The sequence below is a fragment of the Lagopus leucura genome, unplaced genomic scaffold (genome assembly GCF_019238085.1).
Source record: "Lagopus leucura isolate 7727_CA_CO unplaced genomic scaffold, USGS_WTPT01 Super-Scaffold_73, whole genome shotgun sequence".
In the NCBI taxonomy this organism is placed as follows: Eukaryota; Metazoa; Chordata; class Aves; order Galliformes; family Phasianidae; genus Lagopus; species Lagopus leucura.
This window is the reverse complement of record NW_024962252.1, coordinates 80364361-80389108: the sequence shown is the minus strand read 5'-3', so window position 1 is coordinate 80389108 and position 24748 is coordinate 80364361. Positions and strand designations below refer to the sequence as shown.

At 38.4% G+C, this 24748-nt stretch overlaps 1 long non-coding RNA gene across 1 annotated transcript in view; it reads left to right on the top strand.

Moving 5' to 3' along the window:
* Positions 1–23919, top strand: part of LOC122182948 — a 60662-nt gene extending 36743 nt beyond the window's left edge. The window contains exon 3 of the long non-coding RNA XR_006180045.1: positions 23903–23919. This is a non-coding gene — a long non-coding RNA (uncharacterized LOC122182948). The remainder of the gene's footprint in view (positions 1–23902) is intronic.
* The last annotated feature ends 829 nt before the right edge of the window (positions 23920–24748 follow it).

The window sequence follows — 24748 nt, the reverse complement described above, 5'->3', positions numbered from 1 at the left end:
GTTTAACTTGAGACTGTAAGTGAATGTTTAATCAAACGGTGAAGGAGAACACAAGACTTCCTAGCACATATTTCTTAGTATCAAATTTTAAAAACTACCACTTTTCTTGTATTCTCCTTCTATTTTTCTTCCAGACCACTTATATGACTTGCCTTTACAGAGCATGTTCCCCTAGGCTGGCTGCAAATTACAGCTTTGCTATGTCTGAAAGAATCAACATTATGTTTACATTTCTCCTACGTGTATTTAGTGAGCTTGGTGTCATAGCTATTCTGATGATCTTTAATGTTTTCAGACTGAATTTCAATTAACACAATGTTTTGTTTTGTGTTTATTTGTTATTATTATTATTATTATTATTATTATTATTATTATTATTATTATTATTTTTTCCCCAGGCATTTGATTGTACGACTTGTAACTGTCATTTAAATGCTTTGGAAAAGTAATTTGAAAAAAGAGAAAAACCTAAAACCAACCCAAAAATAGGATATTTGGTTGTCAACTCTGAAACTTACCATGAGAAAAACAGATTAGTTCTAAGGAAGATGTAGGCTACTGATGAAAGCAGAAGAAATCCAAATGTATAAATATCATTTACCTGAATTCCATGAAATATACACACATACACGTGCCTGCATGTGCACACACAATGATAATGCTGATCTGGACATTTTCCTTCTGCTTCATTAATCAACCAGCCAGTTACTCTGAAATATTTCACTTCAGTTTCACAGATCTGTTTTATGTATATACATTTTTCGGCTCTTATTTTGTTTGAGGTTTTTAAATATTACTTGGCTTGCCCTTCCATTATTCTTGAGTGGCTGGAAAAAAAAAGTAGATTACAGACCCCCATGGACTGATCTAACACAAGCAGGCAGATGTTTTTCCCTTTTCTTGGGTCACATAGTGCATTCAGTTTAAAAACAGTAATTCCAAAAAGAAAAAAACAAAAAAACTCTTGAGACAAAATACTAATCTCATGTAATAGTAGGCATCTCTTTCTACAACCATTAATCAAATGTGGAAACCATAACCACTTCAGATGAATAGCTCCTATTTAGTTCCTATTAATTAACCATTTGAATGTATATAACATTTTCTGTATGAAATATGCATCTTAAATATCAGAATCGCCTTGATGAGCAGTGTATGGTTTCACAAGTTCTCTGTCTAGCAGTCTGTTAATCTCTTTTTGAAGTTATTTATGTTTTTCTAAATTTTAAATAATGAAGATTTGACTCTTCCAAAGATACCACATAGAAAAATACTCTTTCTGCAAAACTCACTTCCGTTTAATTTTTGATCCTTTAGCATCAGTGGAACTACTCTGTCTATTATAATTCTTTGTTTTGTTTTGCTCATTCAGTGGCATTGTCTGGCAGCAAAAACCTCAATTCCTAGAAGAGACAGTATAAAAATTGATTGTATTAATTGTTAATTAAATAGAAGGCAACATCTACTATGTGCATAAAGCTTGAGGGAGACTAAATGCAAGGAATTCCAGCAGCAATGTACATGTCCAAGTTTTTGTGTATCAGTGTGAGTTTAAGATTTTACCTGAGGCCTGGTACCAGGGCAGGGGAAACCCAGCACTTTTAATGAGTAAGTGATTCCTGATAGCTGCAGGCTCATTGCAATTGCACTATTATAATATGTTTCCTTCTGAACTTTCTGAATTGATGCTCTTTTATTACATTTTTACCCAAGAGCAAAGTTTTTTAACTTCTGAGTTAGTACCTATTACTTCATGCATGCTCTGTTATTTGCACTCCAACCTAAAGTGAAAGTAGGAGTTCTGTAGACTGCTTAAGAGTTGCTGAATTGTGGGAGTGCTCAGGGTAAAGCCAAGATACCAAACACCTGTTTTTCACTAAACTTGAGGATGTTGGGCAGGTCAAGAGGGGAGCTGTGGGTTAGCTCATTTCACTGTAAAGCAATGAAAGCCATAAAATATTATGAGCAAAAAGCCACCTGTTCCTGAATTAGTACTTGCTGTCTGACTTTGTGGTTTAAATTGAAAGTTCAGTACCTAGGCAGACTGTTTTCCTTTTACTCAGACACAGCCTGTCAATTGGTACATTGCCTTCACAATCAGCTCCATCTTAAAGCTCTTTGAAAAACATAAAAGCAGGTGCACACATGCATCCCTTCCTTTCCCAAGCACAGCACTGTCAGTAATGCTATTTTTCTGTAAACAAAGCTTAAAAATCAGACGAGTGTCAAAAACTAAATCTGATACCAAAGTACTAGGAAAGATTTTCAGAAAGATAGATCCATCACAATGAATGGCTGAGGCAGTGCTCCTTGATTTGCTTCAGGTGCTGTATTTTACAAATGCTTTCTAAGCAGTAGGTCCCCTCTGGTAGCCTCATAGCCTTTCTCTGTTGGACAGAAAAGCTGATAGTCTCGGTCTGTACTGCCAGATGTCAGTATGGAAAGACATCAGTATTTTTATAACTTGAAATTTTGTGTTTGAGCTTGGAGCATTTTTGATATTCGTTTGCTTTTTTCATATTTTTTTTTTCCACGACAACATATTGATTTGTACAGATTCAAAATGTAAATGTGGAAGAAAATGTGCCAGTCTTACAGAAGAGCCACGTATGTGATGAGAAGTGTTCTGTAGTACAAGGAGGCAGGATGCCATCATCCCCTTACTACACTGGCCAAAAGACAGCTTAATGAAGGCAAGAAGAACAGCCTAAATGGGGTTTATTGTGGCTGGTAATTCCTGAAATGCCTGCAGAGGAGGGGATGCTATAAACAGATTTACTCTGTCTTGTTCTAAAGGTGATGCCAGTGTGATTGACTGTCAGGGACTTAAGGACTAAATGCTCTGCACATCTTCTTAAAAAATTTCTTTTACTTCATATCCTCAAAATTTTGTTCTTCCAAAAATGCTTACTGATAACCATCTCAAATGATCGAATAATTGTAGAATTTCCTGAGTTGGAAGGAACCCACAAGGATCATCCAAGTCCAACTCCTGGATCCATGCTGGATCACCCAAAATTCAAATCGTGTATCTGAGAGCATTGTCCCAACTCCAGCAAGCTTGGTGCCATGCCCACTTCCACTGCTTTCGGGGAAGAATCTTTTCCTAACATCCAACGTGACCTTCCCCTGACACAGCTCCATGCCATTCCCTCAGGCCCTGCTGCTGTCAGAGAGAGCAGAGCTCCCCTTCACTCCCTCTGAGGATCTGTAGGCTGCCATGAGGCCTCCCCTCAGTCTGATTCTCTAGGTTTGCCCCATCCCAGGTACAGAAGCCAGCACTTGCTGTTTTATATTGTATGCACTTAGTGATTGCCCAGCCCGCTGGTCTGTCAAGAGCTCTCTGCAAGGTCCCTCTACCCTTGAGGGACTCAACTGCTCATTCTAATTCAGTATCAGCTGCAAGCTTAGTATGCTTCTGATGTATGTATGTTAGTAGTCTTGTGTAGTAGTATGCTAGTAGTCTTGTGTCCAGATCATTCATGAATATGCTGAAGAGAAATGGCCCTAGAATGGAGCCCTGTGGAACCCCACTGGGGACAGGTCTCCAGCCTGGTGTAACCTCATTTAAGCCAAACTTGTCAGTGAATTGTTCACCCCCTGTATTATGTATATTGTGTATTTGTCTAGCTGTGCACAGGACGTATTGTCCAGAAGCATACTGTGAGAAACTATTGAGAGCTTTACTGAAACTTGAAAATACTACATCATCTGGCTTCCCTTTGTTAATTAGGTGAATAACACTGTCATAAAAGGAAATTAAGTTAGTTAAACAGGACTTTTCCCAGAGAGAGAAAGGGAGAGGCGGAGGTACTGGGACAATGATTCAGATCTCACAGAGCTGAGGGAAATGATTTCTATACACACTTCTCTTCTTGTATCTCACTGTGCAGAGAAGGTTGGGTCCATGTCCTTTTTAATGCCCTCATGTGAAAAAGATGCGTTCTACAACTGGGACTTAGCAGTTGTGGGAGGATTGGGAATCTTTGCTTTTTAGCTACACAAGGAAGTTTGTGCCAGTGAAATTATGTTCTCATCATCTCATCACTCATCTTCTGGTGGGCTTTTCTTATCTGGAAACATGAAAGAGGAGCTTTATCTTTAGTACAAAAAAAAAAAAAAAAAAAAAAAAAAAAAAAAAAAAGAAAGAAAACCTCCATGTTTTTGAAATATGATATATTGGGTTTAAGGAATAGCCATATGAAGTTCAAGCTTGCAGTACATCATCTTTACTGTTAACATATATTTGCCACGCAATACGACATGCTTAGAAGAACCTAAGCTTGGCCGTGTTTCAGTGGTTTGATATTTTCACATTTCTCTGTGTTTTTAATCTTTTTTATAATATTTCTTCAGAGAATGCTCTAAGTTTTAGTCTCGCTTTGATTCCTCTTATTTTGTTAGTTCAGTGTTATTTAAACGGCAGGATCAAGTAAGACAATAACCAGGTTAGCTTTTCAATCAAAAGAAATGAAAAGAAATAGACTGGTTAGAAAAATTGGAAGGATTGTAGTTCTCTGTAAGAACTACACATAGATATTAACTAATGAATTTTAATGCCTGTATTTTAAATTTGGCTTATATGACTTTTATTGGAAAAGCCTTAGAAAAACCTTAAGAATCCCCCCCCAAAATCACAATAAGATTAATGAAGTGGCTATTTGATTTAGTATTTGTACAGGCTGATATTTACCAAAAACAAAACCTCTTATTCTTCTCTGCATGCTCCAGATCCACTTGCTCAGTTTCTAAGATAGGGCTGTCAACCATTTCCAAAGCTCTGCGGTAGCACGGTTTATAATTCTTTTGATAATCTTTTCTCTAATAAACATAAATAATCATGAACTCATTTGGTGTTAGCATGGATGCCGTAAATATTTCCAGGGTATTCCATCACTTAGTAGAAATAGTTAGTCATAAATCTGACTAAGACTGAAGCAGCAGCATAACTGTGGATGAAAGCTTGGAGGAATCCCATCCTGTGTTATGAAAATGAGTGTTGCCATGTACTCTAATGTGAAATGGAGCAGGAGAGTAGCAAGTGAGACTGTGCAGGAGATGAAAGGCTGACACTGAGCTCAGAGAAGGTTCCCTATGGTATCCTGGGGGCTTGCCAGGGCTCCAGGCAATGTTCAGGGTGGAAACCCCCCTGCCTAGCAAGTGGCAAAATAGAAACCCTGCTCTTTAAAACTATTGAAGTGACATATTTCTCTGTAGCTGCATCAAAAATAAAGCCTGTATTGCAGTTGCTGAGGGGCAGTTTCAGCTTTGCTATTTTGTTTTTTGCTTCTTGAAGGGCCAGGTGTTTACATTTAGACTAGAGTAGCAGGAAGGCTTAATAAACTTCACTTTCCTGTTTTCTATAAACGGGCTATTACTTTTGCAATGATTGTATATGATCTTTGCACTGCAAAAGTATAAAATATCAAATTCTAGGCATCTACTCAAATTGAAGGAACATGGCAGCTTTTTAATGAGTCCAAATACTGGTCCGTGTGATTGTTTTATTTTTGTGATTTAGGTCATTTACATCCTATTAGAACACAAACAAAAGCAATCCTTTAAATATTTCTGTAGGTCTTTAACTGTGGTTTAATGTTTTTTTCCTAAACAGCTTCTTCTAATATCTTTAATTTGCAATATTTTTGCTGGTGCCAATTGTTCTACTAAAGTTTTGCGATGAACGTAAACCACAGTGGTTTGTTCATTACACTAGATGCCTACAGATTTCTTTTTCTCTGTAGCTGCGCTGTATGATTTTATGTGAAATTGATTCTGTACAACTGTAACTAATAGCATTTTCCTGGAAACCATCAGAACATCTTGTACCAATGTTTACAATAAATATGTAAGAAGAAACTGATATCTATCTCAGGGTTTCCAGGAAGATGTAAATTAATACAACGTCATCCTGTGACTATCTTCCAAAGGGAAAGTTTGGGTTTTCTTTTGTTTGTATGGAAACTTGTCATGTTCTTTGAATTCCCTTAATATTTTTTTTCAAACTTCAGAGCCTTTTTTAACATCGTCCATCCATCAGACATGCTGGTCTTACGTTCTGCCTGGGAAATGTTAATTGAACAATTCTGAGCTCAACTCCCCTCCTTCGAATTCTTTGTAAAAATACAGCTGTTAATAACATTTATTTGGCTTCAATTTAGATATGAAAAAAATCCATTTCAGGAGGTTACTGAAAAAAGGTTTAGACTTAATATGTGTTCCCCACATATTAAGAGCAATGGCATGTGCTGTAAAGAATAAAAACCACAACACACAGACATCGGTCCTCATGGGCTAATGGAAATCTAGACCTGATTAAAAACCCATTTCATGACTTTTTTATTGCAGGGGTGGGTTTGATAGCTGTCAGTGTACAGGAAAATAGCACATCTGGAATCTTACTGTGTACTTGTGCAGGCTGGTATAACTCAACCTGTGTGTCAGATTTTTTTTTTTTATTTTAATAGCCAAGATTTATTTGGTTTCTATTAATTTTTAAAAGTCTTTGGTAAGTATGCTTATTAAGTACTAAATTTTTACCCTTCACAAATTAAAAGCTATATTTTAGTAGTGAGCAGCTTCCTTTAAAGAAAAGTAAGAAAGTCAGAAATATGCATTAGTAATGTGGAGAGTGAAGTTATTTGGTTACAAATGCACCCCAGTGGGTTCCCAGGGATGACTATTTTGCAATTTGTTTAATGAAAGTTGCATTTTTCTTGTGGCATTTATATCTAGTTATGGGAAATCTAAAATGAGATACTGAACAAGTAGCAAACTCTCTGACACACAATAATATCAGGAGTTTATTTTCCCATTAGGACAGTGTATGTGCTTAGGAAGTTGTAAATATAGTTTAAAAACATTCAGATTTGCTTGTAAAATATGAAACTTCAATAAAGAAGAGGCTTGTTTCCTAAGCACTGCTTTGGAGAAAAAAGAACAGAACTACAGAGATCAAGAACTTCGATGCTGCTTTTGGTATCAGATCTAACCAAAATTTAAATTCAGTATACATATTTTGTAATCATTCTTGAGTTAAAAGCAAGGACAGAGCAATAAAAGTAATTTGACACTCCCCACATCGTTAGATTTATTGTCTAGTTAAACTTTTAATACTGCTGTTTCAGAGCTTCTCTAATTACTTTGAAGATATATATATATTCACATATACAATCTAAAATCAACAATGGCCTGCATGTTGCCTGTCCTAATTGGTCCTAAAAATGCCCAAAGATTGAGCTATACACATAAGCTAGTAGCGTTCCGGGTAATTTACTCTATAAAATCATTTAAGCTCTGTCCTACTTGGCAAAGCCACAGCGTTGTACAGTTCTTTCAGGTTAAAGTTACCAGCTGAAGTTGTAAGTCTTCAATGGGAAAATAGCCAGAAGGGGATACATTCTAATCACATTCTATTATCTTCAAGATAGCAGTGTTTTTAAAGCAAATTACGTACTGTTTATTAGATTTATATACAGTACATGCGGGCATACATTTAAGTGTAATTCCAGTGTTAAAATGGCTAGCTATAAAAGTCATAACAAAAGACCTCAGAACGTCACTACAAAGTACCCAGAAAAGTTCAGCCAATTCATTTAGCTGACATGAAAAGAAAGAAAAATATCCTTTTTTTGGGTGAAGCCACCTACAGGAACAATCATCCATCAAGTAGTCATAACCTTGACATAGCAAAATGTCCACCAATTTTAACTGGATGAAAACCAAGTTAAATGCTTGCATGTGAGATATTTGGGCGTTTCGTGCAACACTATATTACTTGTCCCCAAATATGCCAGTGTTTTCAATTTCTTAAAGACTTTAGAGCAGAGTGCAGTTGCAACTTCTCAGATAATTATTCATGTTTTACAAAATGTATGGTGTGCATTTCTTAGTATCTTAGGAAAAGTTATGCATGAGGATTAAACAATACTTGTCAAAATAAATGAGAAACACATATGTAATGAAAAAATAACCTAGATTTTGGGCTTCTTACCAAGGAGAAATTTTAAGAAGTAGCATTTTATTTTATGATGCTGTGGTCAGTGGAATTGAGAGAGATTCTGGTGTTGTTTGTTTTGTCCTGAGATGCTGATCAACCTTTGCTCTGATTTGTGCTGGTCACCAACCTGGGCTTTTTCTCTGCTTTCCTATCTTCCTTTACAGATTCCTTTTAAGAGGTCTAAAGCTAGAAAATTTTGATAAACAAAGGCTGCTTTACCAGACGAGTGGTAATGTGGCCACTCTTTAACCCCTTCATCAAACTGAGCAAGGTATAAATTTACTGGTAGGGTTTAGGGACTTTGAAATTATTGGAAGGTATTATTTTTTTTTTTCCACGTGTATCAATGAACTTCTCTGCTGATTTTTGTCAATACCAACTTGTATAAAATTTTGCAGTTCAGTTGAAAAGTGTCAATCCAGAGTCAGCACTCCATGTTTAACCTCAAAGTAAGATGAAGATAAAATAGGTTGTACACAGTAGGAGATATGTTCCACAGTGTTTTCTTGAGGCACAGGTCTGTGTTAATGAACCAAGGAGTGTGGTTTTGTGAGACACTCTCTACCAAAATCTTACAAACTTGCAAACAAGGAGGAGAACTGATTTTTTTACATGGACTGATAATGTTAGGACAAGGGGGAATGGGTTTAAACTAAAAGAGTGGAGATTTAGGTTAGATATTTGGAAGAAATTATTTACTCAGAGGGTGGTGGGGCAGTGGCACAGCTGCCCAGAGAAGCTGTGGTGCCCCGTCTCTGGAGCTGCTCAAAGGCCAGGCTGGATGGGGCCCTGGGCAGCTGAGCTGAGGGGGGTGCTCTGCCCATGGCTAGGGTTTGGAACTAGATAATCTTTAAGGTCCTGTCCAACCTAAGCCGTGCTGTGATTCTGTGAAAATCCTGCTGGTGTGCTCTGGTGTGCTCAAAAGGCTGTGTGGACTGTTTTCCTTCATAACTTTGCTGGGTCAGAGCAAAGAGCCAGTTCTGCTTCACAGATCATGGCAAGTAGCTGTCATCAAGGCCGCCCTGCTAGGCTTATCTAGTATAGGTCAGCAATATCTGGCCCGGGAAAATGATGCAGGATAGGTGGCCTGAGCTCAGTAACCTAACAGGAAATAGCAGGTCATCCTGCTTCTGTGCAGTACCATGATCCCAAGGGCCATGCATGGAGCCTCTGTGCTCTGCAGGCAGTTTTGGTGGAAATCTTACGCCAGGTGTGACCTTTACCACTAGTGAATGTCACTCAGTGGGCTGCTAGTCACTAATAAATCAGAACTGTCTTGACTTTACTCATATTATAATTCTGTGGTGAATGAGGTGACGTCATTTGCCATTGCTCGGGGATGCTTCTATATCCAAATACCGTACATTTGGCAGTGTTTGCATAATCAGACTGTTAAAGATGTAAAAATATAACCACAGGATGGCAGATCTCATGTAGATTCCTGGGATTTGAGAGGGGAGCGAGCTTAAAGATAACCTCATAGCCATCTCTTTCAGCCATTTTCACATCAAACTTACATCAATTACTTGAATTCCACCAAAGCTTATATTTTTTTGACATTTGGTTTTCCTATTCAGACTTCAAGTGACAAGGAATATATTGTATCCTCAAGTAGACTATTTTACTTCTAATTTACCTCTTGACTAAAAATGCATGTTATTTTCAGTCAGACATCTGTTCTCGCTCGGACTTTTTCATATCCCCATCTACAAACTTAAAGTAGTTGGGGTGATTTATAAGATGAGAAATATTTTTGGCACGGATGAGCTTATAAATGATGATCAAGTCCAGCATTCAAATTATCTTGGATAGTTTTGAATCTCTATAGCCTTTCAGGAAAAGACAGGTTTTCCAGCCACAGAACCATTCCTCTAACCTGTTTTTGAAGTGTTCCCAGTTTCTGAACACCCCTTTTAAGTACAAGTCTGCTAGAGACCTCAAGCTCAGAAGTGCAGCAACTTTGTCCCATACTTTTTTAGTACTCTTGTAATTTGCAATGCTAAGATGCCTCAGAGTACAAAATAATTTTCCTTTAAAAACTGAAATCTTTGTAAGCCTTAAAGAGCTCTCTTTCAGGACAGTAATTCTCATCATTACAACTGTCATATCATATTTGCTGCTGTCACTGTTTTCTGTTAAAATGATGAAGCAGTGTAATGCCTGCGATTGTTAACATCATCCTTGATTCAAAATGTCTTATGGTTCCTATCAGACCCTAAAATAGAAGTAGACTGAGGAGGACTGAAGCTTTGGCAACCCTGAAAAGCAAGAGCAGAAAATTGCTGCCTAGTGACAGTAATATGAAAGAGGAGGCAAGGATGACAAATTGTGAGCCTGTGAGGGAGAGAGGGGGACGTCTCAGGACATAGCCATAGAGAGCTCTCTTGGGTAGAGAAGGGATTTTCTTGTGCCCCATTATGGGAAGTTTGGTTGCACAGGCCAGAACGACAGGATTTGCTTGGTAAGATACAGTTGAAAGAAAGGACACTTTCAGCCACCCAGTTGAAGCAGATTTTCTGCTTCCAAAAATGGCATAATAGCATGACAAGCAATGTTTGTGGTACTAGTAGCTCTGCCACAATCTGGCAGTCACAAAGCACTGACCTGTTGATGTTACCTTAGATAGCATTTGAAAGATAAAATATTTTTTTTAATGTTCTTTTTCTGACGTTCACAGTCACTCTGACTGTTGTACACCTTTATTAACACTTATGTTCTGTAGAAACTTCTTCACATTTTTTCTATGTGGAGAAAGGTTTGTTGTCTGCTTGCAGGAAGGAAGCTTTCAAGCCTTGGACCTTAGAAGACAGTAAACATGATCTGGCATTACATACCTTAAGGGTTTTAACACAGCCTGAACTGCAGGTCTCTATGGATGAAGGACTGTCCTTTGTGAATGGGCCATGTCTGGCAATGGAACCCAGTAACACTGCTGAACAAGAGAGTAAAAGCAGTCTTTTGCTCCTGTTAGATTTCAAAACACTGAACTGAACTCAAGTTGAAGATGATTTTTATAATTTAATATTTTGTTCTCCTTGGTTGCTAGTAGTGCTTATTACTTTCTTTAGCTTATTTTCCCTTTGCTGTCTTAATTGTTTCCTCAAATTCCACCCACTTTTGGCTTTCCCACTCAGCTGGAAGTATGCGTCTAAATGTCAGTAGAAAAGAATAAGTGAATTCAAAAAGGGTCTTATAAGATTCTGTTGCTGCTAAGGTGAATCATCTATAATATACCAAAACCACAGAGATGCCCCATCTAAACTAAAGCCAGTTTAACTAATGTGCTGATGGGAACGTTCTGTGCTTGTAAGCAAGTTCACAGACTTCCTGCCAGAAGGGGGTAATTATACAAAGGCCTCTAATAAGCTCTAGAGTTTGTTTCATGGAATAGAGGTTTGAAAGCTGAGACAAATGATAGACTTTCTTCCAGAAATATAGTTTTGTGACATTCAAAGCTGGAAAACATTAACCCTAGTTTATAAGTGGGGGAACCAAAGTGTGGTGATGATTATCTAGTTTGCCAAATATTTCAGAGACAGTATGGAAGACAGCTTATGTGTGACAACCCTTCCAAGGACAAATGATATGTGTGTATATGATAATATGTGTAGAGTTGCTTAGCTCCTAGTTGCCTAGCAGAGTCCTACATTTCCTTACTTACTGGCTTTAAAAAAACACCTAATCAAAATGGTAGCCTTTTTTTCTGTAAATACAAACACCAAATGGAAGGAAAATTTCAGCTGACCCTGGCAGTTTTAATAGCTGTATCAATGTCAAGCATTATTTTTCTTTATTCCATTCATATTCAAGAAAAGCATAGATTTACTACTTTTTTCCTTAATGGAACAAGTCACTGAAATATTTCAAATGATGGTGCTTTTCTAAGCAACCTAGAATAATTAACTGCACTAAAATGCTTCCTGGCTTGTGTTACCACAAAAATTGTAAAAACAGTTTTACAAGCTGTTGCGTTTTATTGCAAAGCAAACACATTAAAAACATTTAATGAGCATTACTTCTTGCATCTTCTTGTTAATTTATATAATTTGGTCCTATGATAAAAACAAGAATTGTTTGGAGTGGCTTAAGATGTTTCATAGTAGTTATGGTTGTGCTGTACTTGTAATGTGAGCCTAGGTAGGAACTCATGGTTGTAACAGTTTTATGACATCAAGGGAAGTTAACTTTGTGTTTGCTTAAGAATGTGGGAAATAAACCATTTGTGACGGAGTAGAATGCAACGAGTTTAGCCTATTTGATCATAATTTGGAATTTGACATTTCAGTGCTTTGCAGTCCTCACATCCTGAGCCTACGGGACCTTACATCTCCACGGCATCCTTTGGGTTCAGCATGGAAGCCCCAGGCAAGTGGTGATGAGGTGGCCACATGCCCTTAACTCCTGTGTTGCACCAACAGGTTCAAAGGCCCTCCTACGTAAACAGCCCAGAATGGTAAGGGCATGACATAGATGACCCAAGAGATCGTCTCCCTTCTCATTTCCAGGCTGGATGGTTCAGGCCAGTGCTGATTCCAATTACAGCTTGAGCACAGCTGCCAAATTCCAATGGCGCCCACATCTTAGGCAGGGCTTTACCGCCTCTCTTCCTGTATCACCAGGCTGATAGGGAATATATGCAACTGATTTGGTGGATATATAGATTCAAGAATAACTTGGCTTCATCCGCACGTATTATTGGCAATTTTTCAAACCTTTCCATTTGTGTGGATCTCAAAGCCAGTCTCGCTTCATTTGTAAATGCAGTTACTTGCCTAAGTCATGCATGATGGGTTGTAATAAAGTTATTTCTCCAATAAGTTTAGAACTGTTGGACAGCCTTGTGCTGCACCTTACCATGCTTCCTGACAGCCACTGAGGAGTAACTGATAATTTGCGTATGCTTGCCTTGTATCACAGTTCCCAACCTTTCAGCTGAACTGATTCTATACAGTCATATTGCATTACAATGTGGCTTCTTATAAGTCTTTCATATTGTACTTTTATGATCAGTAGTTTCTTTTTGTCAGTTATCTTTGATTATGCTGTTCTTATATATCTTGGATACAAATGACATCTACAGGCTCAATAGGTAGGGCTTTATGAACAGTGCTGGAAGTTTTCTACTGTGAGAATTTAAATGCACTAAAACAAAAAACCTGTATTTTTATGTTTTAAATTTCTGCTCTAATGCAGTAGAAAATGGTGAAGTAGGAGAGACAGGAAATGCTTAGTGCTAGGAGAAATGTGAAGATGAGGTATGAAAGAAGCTGGGGCAACATTTTCTTTTCTTTTAGCCGCTCTGCGTAAGGCTTATAACCAGGTGTATATACTACAGTAATTTACTTTCCATATCTCAGTGAAAAACGTCATAGCTAAATTTTAGGCTGACTTTCTGCATAGTCCCATTTTCCCTGTTGTTCTCTGTTTTTCTTTACTGGCCTCAGCGTCACTGATGACAGCTTGTATTTATTATGATCAGTCTGGTTTCTTCCAGCGCAAAGGGCAAGGCTGAGCCCAGTTTGGGCTGGAGTATCAGGAAGAAACAGTACATATGAAACTAAGTTTAATCATGTCAAAATAATATCTGGTAGCCTAGGGAAAAATGCTGCCTCTTCAGTAAGTTTAAATAAGTCTACAGGTGATATTACTGGAGCAGTAACACACCCTCCAACTCATTGAGTGCAGCTTGTGATAGGGCCATGATGTGCCAGCTGGATAGGATCCTGATAGAAATGTCTATAAACCTTTTTATTAAACATGATTCAGCTTGTCTTTACTTCCCTTTCCCCTTTGCTAGCTTCTCTGAATTGCAATTTCTATCTTCTTTTTTATATGGTAGGAAAAATAACTCAGATGAAAGCTTTCATTCTTTGCCTTATGAACCTCTTTCCTCAGACCCCCTAATGGGAAATTGTTCCTGGAAAGTTTGGACAGTTCCTCTGTTTTCCTTAACTTTCCCTACTTTCAAATGCAAAACCACTGCTTCAGAAGATATATTTGTGCTGCCATATGCTGTTTGGTGATTTTTTTATTTTATGACTTTTGCTTGTCTCTTTCCCCTCTCTTCAAGGGTATTTTCACAGTTTGTGGAAATATGTCATGTTTCTGTGGTGCAGCAGTGTGGGAGGCAGCAAATCTAAATCTTATTACCAACTTGGCCATAATTTTCCTGTGTGAAAAAGGGCAAGTTATTTACTTATGCAGGGTTGCAATGATGTTAATCACTCACTTCATGGGGCAAGAGGAGCTGGTCTGTAGCACTGTCAGAGTGATTGAGCAGCTCAGGTGAGACTCTTAAAGCAAGTCTTTATTCTGTGTTTGGGGACTTCTGGGCAACTCGGAGTTCCTTGCTGGGACAAAGCAAGTGGGTTATAGTTGCTGATATCACCCAGATACCCTAGAATTCAGTGGTAAAGTAGCCCAGAGATTTTCAGCTCTTCAGCGGGTCCTTGGCTGAGTTGTCCCCGTGGTCCACCCTTTTGAACTGTTGATACAAAATGTGGGATTAGAAAGGCTGAATATCCCTATTATGAGAAAATAAATGGTAATGAAAATACTGAGCTGTCGTGAGAGAAACAGACTCTCAGCAAAGAGGACTGGGAAAGAGCAGGTGGTCCATTCCCTGCCAGATGCAAGTTTATTCCTGCATGTTTGTCTAAGCTATGCTTTAAAAAGTCCCAGTGATGGACCAAGCTGGCACCAAAGTGCAAATATTAGGGTTGATTCAACTCATAATGTGCTTTTCAGCCATCTTCTGGTTCCCCAAAATAAACAAACTGCAGGGGTTAAGGAGTGCATTCCTCCTCACACGTGTCAAAAATCTCTGGCTTGCTGTTTGCTCAGTTCCCCATGTCCTATAAATTGTGGAAACTGTGCAGCTTGGATACATACTGCCTTATTTTTGCACTTATTGCACAGCTTGTCAGTGTTAGAAGAGACATATTTTTTTCACCTCTTCCTTCTTCTTGACTTCTTCTTAAGCATTTCATCTAAACGAGACTGTAAACCATAAGCATTAATTGCAACTTTTCACACTTTTTTTTGATAGTGAGCATCTTTCATACCACACCTTAAAAAGGACATACAAACCCACTCCTTTGAGTAAATCCATCGTTGTGGAGTGCGCAATAAAATGGCCCACACTTGGGATTGACAGGGATTAAGAATTAGGTATAGCAAAAACCTCACTTGGTGCAGTGAAGTGTAGTTCTACTGAGGCAGGTGTAATTTCGTGGTTCTGCCTTATTGATCTTCTATAAAATCACAATTAGTAAGAACTTGCTGAGAATCTTTAATTTCATAAATTCTCTGTGTTCCTTGCTAAATCTGTGGCAAAAAGAGTTATATGAGCGTTGATTTATTTCAAGAGCAGCCTTGTCTATTTTGTGGTACTACTTGTGAATTCTAATCTGTCCCACCTGGAGATGTCTCCCTTAACACTGAACTACACTGAAGAATAACATTTTCTGAAGTGTATAAACAAGTGCAAAAGTCTTAAAATTGCATTAGTCCGCAGGGTGTAGCTGGTTTATCAGTTACCAAAACAATGCTTCTATTTGGACACAGTGTGCAATTACACGCATCCATCTTCTTCGAAGTAGAATTGAATCAGCTTCCAGAATTCAGCTGTTCTTGATATAGGCATGTAATACAGGATGGTCTGGAAAAAGCTTGCCAGGCCTTTCTTCTCTTCCTCAATGTACAAGGAACTGCATAATTAAATGGAGCAATATAATGTGAAATTGGGGCTGGCTGATGTGGGTTTCAAGGAAAAACTGTAGTAATGAAGGTGTACTGCTTCTGAAGAAAATCACCTTATCTCTTTATGCAAGACTTCTGAGACAGGCTTTGTAGGTTTTCATAGCTGGAAAGAAACGTGATACTGTCCGTGGCCTTTGTGGACCAGAGAGCAGGTATGGCATGCTCGCATTCTATCGATTTTCCAGATCCGAGAACACTCACACTTTTCACATGTAATCACACCAGTGTTTACATTATTTGGGAGATTTGAGGTCTGTTTTGATGCTTTATGAAGTCTGACATTGCTTGAATAAACAAATTCTTAATAATTGATTAAAAACTTGGTTGTACCACTTAATCTGTCTGTGCAGAGAGAGACTTTTTTCCTCTGGGAAAGGAATAACGCAGCATTTAGTTAATCAAGTTTTAAAAGCTGTGAATTTAAGCTCTTTGGGATATATACATTACCAATTGCAGGAAGTTGGGAAATAAAAGGAACTTTTCAAATAAAAAGATGTCAATTTAATAGCCGAGGAGCTGGAAACAGATGTTTCACGCAAAGCATAGGAGTTGTGTCATTCCTTTATGTTTTCAAAGTCACTTCTTGTCAGATGCATTGGTTAAGAGAGAAAATTAATGAGCTGTGTTAAGTTTTATTACACAATCTTCTGATGTGGGAAAGCTTCCCTCCAGGAACAGCTCTGTGCATGGCTTAACTGATTTAGGCATGCCTGCTGCAGTACTCACCAGAATGTGTTGGAGATCAAAGTAGGGGGAGTTATTCAGGTTTTATGGCAAGGTAATTAAAAAAATATGGGGATTATTACATATAAATCATACTTGCATAGATTTGCTGGCAAAATAAAATCAAATAAACACATTTAAAAAATGAGAGCAGGAAAACGTTCATGCACTTTCATTTCTGTTACAGATGCAAAGCTGTACCCTAGAGTCTACACAGATGACCTCTTTCTTTCACAGAATTTGGCCAAGTTCTGTTTTTGTGGTGTTTTCATTTAACTAAAAAAAAAAAAAAAAAAAAAGTCGTACCAAACCATCTTATGTTGTGATAATGTGAAGATTGGAATTTTACACTGGGTACAATAAATGGAGACGTGGTCCTAGAGGGCATATTGATTTCCATTGGTTTCTGAGATGACTTCACCCGAGAGTCAACTCTCACAGAAGTAGACTTGTGTGCCTGAGCATTTATCTTGTCAGTACAAAGTTAGTAAAATACAGAAAAGACACAGGAGCTGACACTGTGAGTTAAGTGCAGGTTTGGATCCAAGCATCTGAAAAAGGGGATGAAAAAAATCCCTAGAAAACTGCAAGAATTTATTTTCTTATGCATGCAGAACTTTTGAGGAGAACATCTATGAGCTCAGGGAAGGACTGTAGCTTGTGCTTTCTGCACATAAGGGAGAAATGGATGCATGTACTGTGCTCCAAATAAGGGCTCAGAGATTGCAAACTAGAAAGAGGAAGAGATGATCCAGTTGTAAACGCTGAAGTCCAGACTGTGAAATGCAGAAAGCATTTCTCTCTGGGTGGGAGAGAAATAAAGAGTATTGTGAAACTTCTGTTTAATCAGAGGAGAGCTTCCACATTTCTGTCACATAAATATGCAGAAAGGATAAGCTTATAGCTTCAGCTGTCCTGAAGGCAGTGACACCATAGGAAGACAGAATGCACATGCCTGTATAAACATATACACAGTTGTAGCCAAAATGTATAGCACTGTCAGGATTGAGCTTTCTTTTTCCAAGGATGTGCATGTGCCCTCTTTAGTCTAATTGGGTTTATGACTCTACGTGCATAAGTATGTGCAAGAGATATAAAATACAAGCACTGTTGCTTTTGATGTGAGATAACATTTATTTCCTTGTACCATCTACATGTCCCTGAGAGGGTATATGTAAATTTCATACTGTAAACTACATGGCTGAAGCACTGGCAACAGAATAAGCAGAACATGCTTGGCTGTCATTTTAGCAATCTTTTCTGCAGCAGTCCTAATATGCGTGGAAGAGAGGCTATTGACTGGTACCTCTGCATGTAAAAAGAATTCAATCCAGACAGTGAAAGCCTACATGAAGCATCAGGTGAAAATTTCCTTGTGCTCTGTTCTTTCAGGCAGTGAAATAACTTCCTGAAGAAACTGAGGAAGCCATTCCAGAATATCAAATATTTGAATGTACTTGACTGTCAATCTTGTCCTTAGTGCTCAAGACTGTGGGTCTTCCATTGCTAATAGTTTTCAAAGACCCAGTAATGTTGCATGCAATTATGATAATGAAGATGTACTAAATATATATTATCTGAAGCTGGAAGATGGAAGCCAGACCTGAAAGCGTAGCAAAACTTCGTTGTTTTTGCACACTGTCAGATTATGCACTGCTATTGATCACATAGTCTCAAAAAGAAGGACAAGAGAACTCATTGAGATTTTGAAACAACAATAATATAAAGCCCTTTGTAAGATTTAATATAAAATCTTAATAGTAAAGAATTTGGTGATGCATCTGGTTCTTGTTTGGTGTACTTCTACTGCCACAGTTAATATAGTGTTTGCAATGCACACATAAAGCAGATACCCCTAGATTCCTCTCTAAAAGAGTTAAATATTTTTATGGTCGTGTGCTATCTGTCCTGTTTGTTTGTTTGTTTTTCTCGCAATTTCTACAGATCTTATTTAGTTTATGTAAGTTACTCTTAATAGCTTTCAGTAGGATTTGCTATATGGATGATGTAGTTAGTTATAAAGAAGGCTATGAAGATGCTTCTGAGAAATTTCTAAGCATGAGGGGAGTCTGTTCTTCTTGGTAATTACTGAAATCTATGGGAAAAGTAAGTCTCAAACCAGGTAGTTAGAGACATACTGTTTTTGTTCTCAGGTGCTAATGATTGCGTATTTCACTACAGCAGAATAAAAATCACTCTCCTACAAACATAATTCAGCCCCCAAACTAGGATTATAGTATCTAAATTTTCTTGAAGTTTGACCCTTCTGAGTTCAATTTCAGCCATACGTTTTGCATACTGGAAAATATCACTGAGCTGAAGGTTTTGTGGGTTTTTCTGCAGAAGTGGTGCATGCATACACAAGCATTTTCTACAAGATGTGCTAGGCATTCACCACCTGGACCTCCACGGTCAGTCTGACCCCAGCCTTCAGGATACTTAGAACAATAGTTAATATTTAAATCTTCATGTTTAGGTGGAAGCTTTGTGGTTTTTACTGCTTATATGGGGCTTATCTTAATGGCTGCAAATTAGTAAACCGGGGGCAACATCATTCTTTCATGTCTTGTTTTTTTTGGTGCATGTCTGCTCCCCATTTGTATCCTGAAGTGCTGCATTTCATAATTATTTATTGCTATCAGTCTTGAGTGTGGTGGTTACATTTCTCCACTTCCCAGTTTTTTCTGCTACCCTGTGTGAAAAAAAGAGGCAGTGTGGTGGAGACATCTGCCAACCTCTCTGCTCTGCTGGAGGGACTGAGGAAGTGCAGGATGAGGCTGGACAGGCAATCTGTTGATAATTCATGGCTCAACCAATCTGTTGTCTCCTCAAGGAAAATGCTGGAAGTCATATAATCATAGAATCCTTAGAGGTGGAAGGTACCTTTAAAGGTCATCTAGTCCAACTTCCCTGCAATGAACAGGGGAGTGCATAGCTCGATCAGGTTGCCGAGGTCTGATCTAGCTTCCCTTGAAAGTCTCCAGGGATGGGGCACCAACCACATCTCTGGGCAACCTGTTCCAGTGCCTCACCACCCTCACTGTAAAAGACTTTTTCCTTATGCCCAATCTAAATCCACCCTCCTTAAGCTTGAACCCATTTTCCCCTTGTTCTGTCACCACAGACCCTGCACAGAGCATGAGCTCCTCATTCCTCTGAGCACCCCAGCACCATGCAGCAATCTTTGATTGTCTGTGTGCTGCTTCTTTTCTTCAGCAAGAAGCCTTGGGCGCTGCAAGCTGAGGTGTCTGTGTGCTGGGGGAACCCTGATAGATGTGAGCATAAGGACTTCCTCCCACAATCAGCGTGAACCCTTTCCACAGTTGTGTTAAGGGTTAGCTAGACTCTTAATCAGTTAGCATTTCTCCCTTCGTAAAATGGCTTCATCCCTGCAAAATGCCTTGAAAGTCTTAGCTAGAAGCTGCTATAAGAATTGAAACTTTATTGTTATTATTAGCTTACTGTGGAACTAGAAAAAAAATTTATCCCAGACTTTTTCTCATGCGTGTTTAGGCCTAGCAGGCAGCCTGCATGGACCCAGATCCAGGCAGATTCACGGGCACTGTGTTTCTCAAGGCATAAATCATTTTAGAGACTCAGTAGGTTTAGCTCAGACATAGTCATCTTCTCTGTTTGAAAGAGAAGCTAGCTGCAGTTGTTAAAACCCATCTGTGGACATAATTTTGTTTGTGCATTAATCTCAGTGATCACCAGAGGTTGTTCTATTAAACAAGCAATGGCTTCTCAGTAACAGTGACTAAGAGCTGTGAAGGGGAGACAGGGCCTTATAAAAACTTCTTACTCTGATCCTCTGGAAAGGATCAGACACAGTCGGGAGCCTGCTCTGAAAAATGGGGATGATTTTTTGATGAGGTACATGGCTTGGGCAATCCAATTATGGACCATCAGATTCTCACACCTCCCTGGTGTCTGGATTTGCTCTTTGCCTGTTTTTAATTTGAGCTATCTGCGCTGATGAGATTTTGATAGTTTCATGTACAAAGCTAAGTGATAGAATGGTTTTGTGTAAATGGAGCTACACTGATTTGTGTGAAGCAAGGGCATGCCTTTCTGACAAAGATCTCTCTAATCTGTTGAACATTTTATGTTAGTGGCTATTGATTTTCTGATGAGTGTAATGATTAGGTAATTATCTATAAGTCCTTTCTCTTCCAACTGTGCTATGTGTCGTGTATGGTTTTATGGATTAAATAATGGCATACACTTAGCTAGCAGCACTGTGCTCCTGTACAAGATCTTTCTCACCTGTAAGTTAGATACACTGCATATTCTAGCATGGTATCAGTTAAGCTGACGTGCACCAAGAACCTTGCTGACCAATTTCTGGTAGAGGCGTCCAAATGAGTGCCTAATATCGTGCACTGAGGTTTTCAAGACAAATTCAGTTGCACTAACAAAGCTGCTTTTCACATTTTTGAGCAAATAATGCTCAGTGCAAGTACTTTTCAGTGGCATTTTTGTTGTTATTGAGTGGCATTATAGCTGTAGCTGGAATTTCTGGTGACCGTGCAAAGGCACAATGCATCTGCTCTCCTACTTGTCATGATGTGCTCAGGAGTTAGAATACAACAAAGCCTATGAAAACCAGAGTGAAAATAAATGTGAAAGCTGATCCTAAAACTGTTAGTGTCATTACTTATTACAATTTGATTGAGAAACTAACATGCTTATTTACCTCCCTTTCTTGCAACACCCTTCCCAGATATCCCCTTCTCTATGTTGTTAAAGAGTAGTTTTCATTCAGTTTGCACGTAATCATTTACCTTTAGCGTATACGTTTACAAAACGGTAATGCAACATGAGTTTAAAGTCAAATTCTTACCAAACATGGAGTAAATCAACACACTAAATGTCCAAAAAGCCCCCACAAGATGTACTTCGAAAATCTGAAGCTGCTCAGTTAGGAGGAATTTCAGTTCTTTGCAATTACCCCTACTCTAGTAATCCTACTGCAGGAGGGCACACACATCTGTTTGTCTTTGCATGCAACGTGCATTGTGGCAGGATGAAAATCAGAAGCAGAGCTGGTTGCCCTTCTAGGAACTCTTAGATCTATTGTAAGATTACTTTCTTTGCGTTTAGATTTGTGTAAGATGGAACAAGTAATAAAGAATAAAAACCAACTCAATTGTCACTGACTTCCAGAGCAGAAATTATTTTGAAACCCCCTCAATACACTTCAAAAGAGCTTATGTTATTTTCTTTACTTGTTCTTGTGTTCACTGCAGGTAAGAGACTACTTTTCAGCTTTGAACTAATTATCATTCCTGAAAGCATTTTCCAGACCACAGCCCATTTATGGCCTAGCTTCTGTGCTCAGTAAGTTGCAGGAGCAGTGTCATGAAGTAGCTCTATAGAAGAAAAAGTGGGAAAAAAAGTGGCAAAATACTTAACAGTGCATTGAGGCTATGATTAGAAGAGTGATAAATAGTTACAGTAAAATGATTAATTCTGCATCTTTTTCTTTAAAATAAAATGCAGCATTTGTTCACTATGGAAAGGTGAGGGTTGACCTCTTTTCCCATGTAACTAGCAATAGGACGAGAAGGAATGGCCTCAAGTTGCACCCGGGAAGGTTCAGGTTGAATATAGTGAACGATTTCTTCTCTGAAAGAGTGGTCTGGCACTGGCACAGGCTGCCCAGGCAAGTGGTGGAGTCATCATCCCTGGAGGTGTTCAAGAAACATGTAGATGTTGTATTCAGAGACATGGGTTAGTGGGACATATTTGGACAAGGTGACCTTGGAGGTATTTTCTAACCTTGCTGATCCTACCATTCTATGCATATCCTGGCCTCTGCCTGTGTACACATGCTCACTACATATTCTGATTTTGGCAGAAAGCAGATACTGGAGTCTTTTTTGCTTTGCATTTGCTACAAACAAGTTTTTTGGCCTCCACGTGACAGATCAACTATTTCTCCCCTGTTGCTCTCCAAAGTTTTTATAACATCAGCCTTAAAAATCTCATTTCTTTGGCAAATTTCTCCAGGATAAAGTCTGCCATAAAGTGGGAGAAAAATGCCTTTGGGCTTACGAATTCTTCCTTGCTGTTATTTTGAGAAGTGTCTGTGTTCATTGTTTCTCTGAAATCTGAACTTTTCCCACTTGGAGACGGTTGACTCCCTGAGAATCTCGCGGGAATGGCATTAGCTGCTGATCTCGCAGGAGGATGGGGTGCACAGAGAGCCAGGCCACGTTGATCCAGGCCGTGGGGCGTGTTTAGTATATAGGCTCAGCTGAGGGTGTCAGCTGTCATTCTGCTGAGCATCTGTCAGAGGAGTATATGCTTCACTGCCGTTGAATGTGAGTAATGCTTTCACAATATGGCAGTGCGATGCTATAGATTACAGTTGTAATGGAGCACATCCTGAACAGCTGAGCCTGCTCTCTCTCGCTCATTCAATAGCAAGAGTTGCCTCGCTAAAAGAGCTTGGGGGATTATGTACTCCAAACAGCTGTCTATAGCACTGTGGATTTATTTGGGCTAAATGAGAACTTGCTTTCTTTAGCTAAATCAAACTTTATCAGACAGTTTTACTGTTGGCAGTTAAAATAAAATGTGTTTGCTGAACAGTAAACACCTTGTTACTGTTAGGAAGGATTATATAAACAAAAGGCATACACAATGAAGTCTTATGCCAACTGACTTACTGTCAAAATAATATACTGCTGCTAGCGGAATTGTGCTCACTTGAAGGAAATTATAGGCCTAAAAACACATCTTGAGTGACAAAGAAACCATTTTTCCACAAATAATCTTTAAAAAGTTTAATACGCTGTGCCTCGTCAAAGTGGTTTCAGAGATGCAGGATGTTGTGTCCCTATAAAGGAAGGTTAGGAACAACTGAGTGAAATGCCTGAAATCTTCAGTTTTACTGTATTTGTGTAATGCTCTGGCTCAAGGAGATTCAGCACTTTCCTCTCTATGACATATGTGAAAGTGGTTTTGTTGTCCAACAAAAACTATAAACTCTCTCTTTTAAAATAGGATATGCCCTCCTTCCTTCATTTATTACACTACATAATCTATGCAGCTACAGAATAGATTTACATTTCATAAACCAGCTGCTTTTCAGTCCTCAGTAAACTGAAAATAAGACAGCTTTTCTGTTTTATAATCACAATAGGGAAGGAAGGCAGGTCCCAAGCCCAATAGAGTCACTGAAAGGAGTATCACTGACTACAAAGAGTTTTGTGTTATTCTTCAGAAAGTTTGAAAATGAGTTTATTTTCTTTGTGTTAAAAACAGAAGTCCCACTTCAGGAAAGCATAGAGTTGATGTTATTTAAACTCACTCCAATTCTACCAAGCAGAATAATTTGAATTTCTTTTAACTAACTAACTTTAGAACAACAAAATCCAGCTGAAATGACCAGAAAATGTCTTCTTTTTGCAGAACTTGTTATAAGACCTCTGTGCAAACTGGAAAGATGATTGGAACCTTGAAGGAGCAGTAGACAGAATCTGCAACAGTGAGTTCTGTTATAAAGAGCTATTTGAGGAAAAAAAAAGATTGATCTGTAAATTCTTGAGGACAGCTCTGTAATCTACAGAAATACGTGTCATTGAAAAATCTGTTAAACATAGTTTAGTGATACTAGGTTTGTTCATTACTAGGAAAATATCTTTCTCTAGGTGAAGAGTCTGCTGGAAGCTTAAAAAGGGGAACTTTAATGGTGCCTTATAAATTGTTCTTTGACTAGAACTGACTGTATCTGAAGTTAAGATGAAGTGTTCTACACATCTCTCTACTGAATATGGATTGCTTTCTTAATGTTACCCATGATCTTTGAAATGCTTCTTTTCCAGATTCTCATTTTAAAACTCATGTGACATTATTTCACCAATTTCATTGCAATTACTTTTTGCATGTCTTTGGTTTAGTTTTAGTTTTTTAGTTTGAGGACCCAGTAATAATCCCTCTATGCTCCAAATCATGGTATAGTTTGCAGAGCAGTAAAACGTAGGCAGATTCCTTAAATCCACCTTCTCACAAAATAGCCAGGAATGAAAAGACTACTTCTAATTTATCTTTCAGTAACAGACAGGGAAAGATACCTGGTTAATAAATATCACAGCTGTAAATTTAAGGACAAGGCTATCATTTAGTTGTGCTAACCTGACAGGGGCATTTAGATTTCTTTCCATAGGAAATCAAGGATAAATTGATTTCATGAGTATTTGCTGTTGGTCTTCTTTAAGAGTATGTATAATTTATGCTGCTGCACAGCTACACTATGTT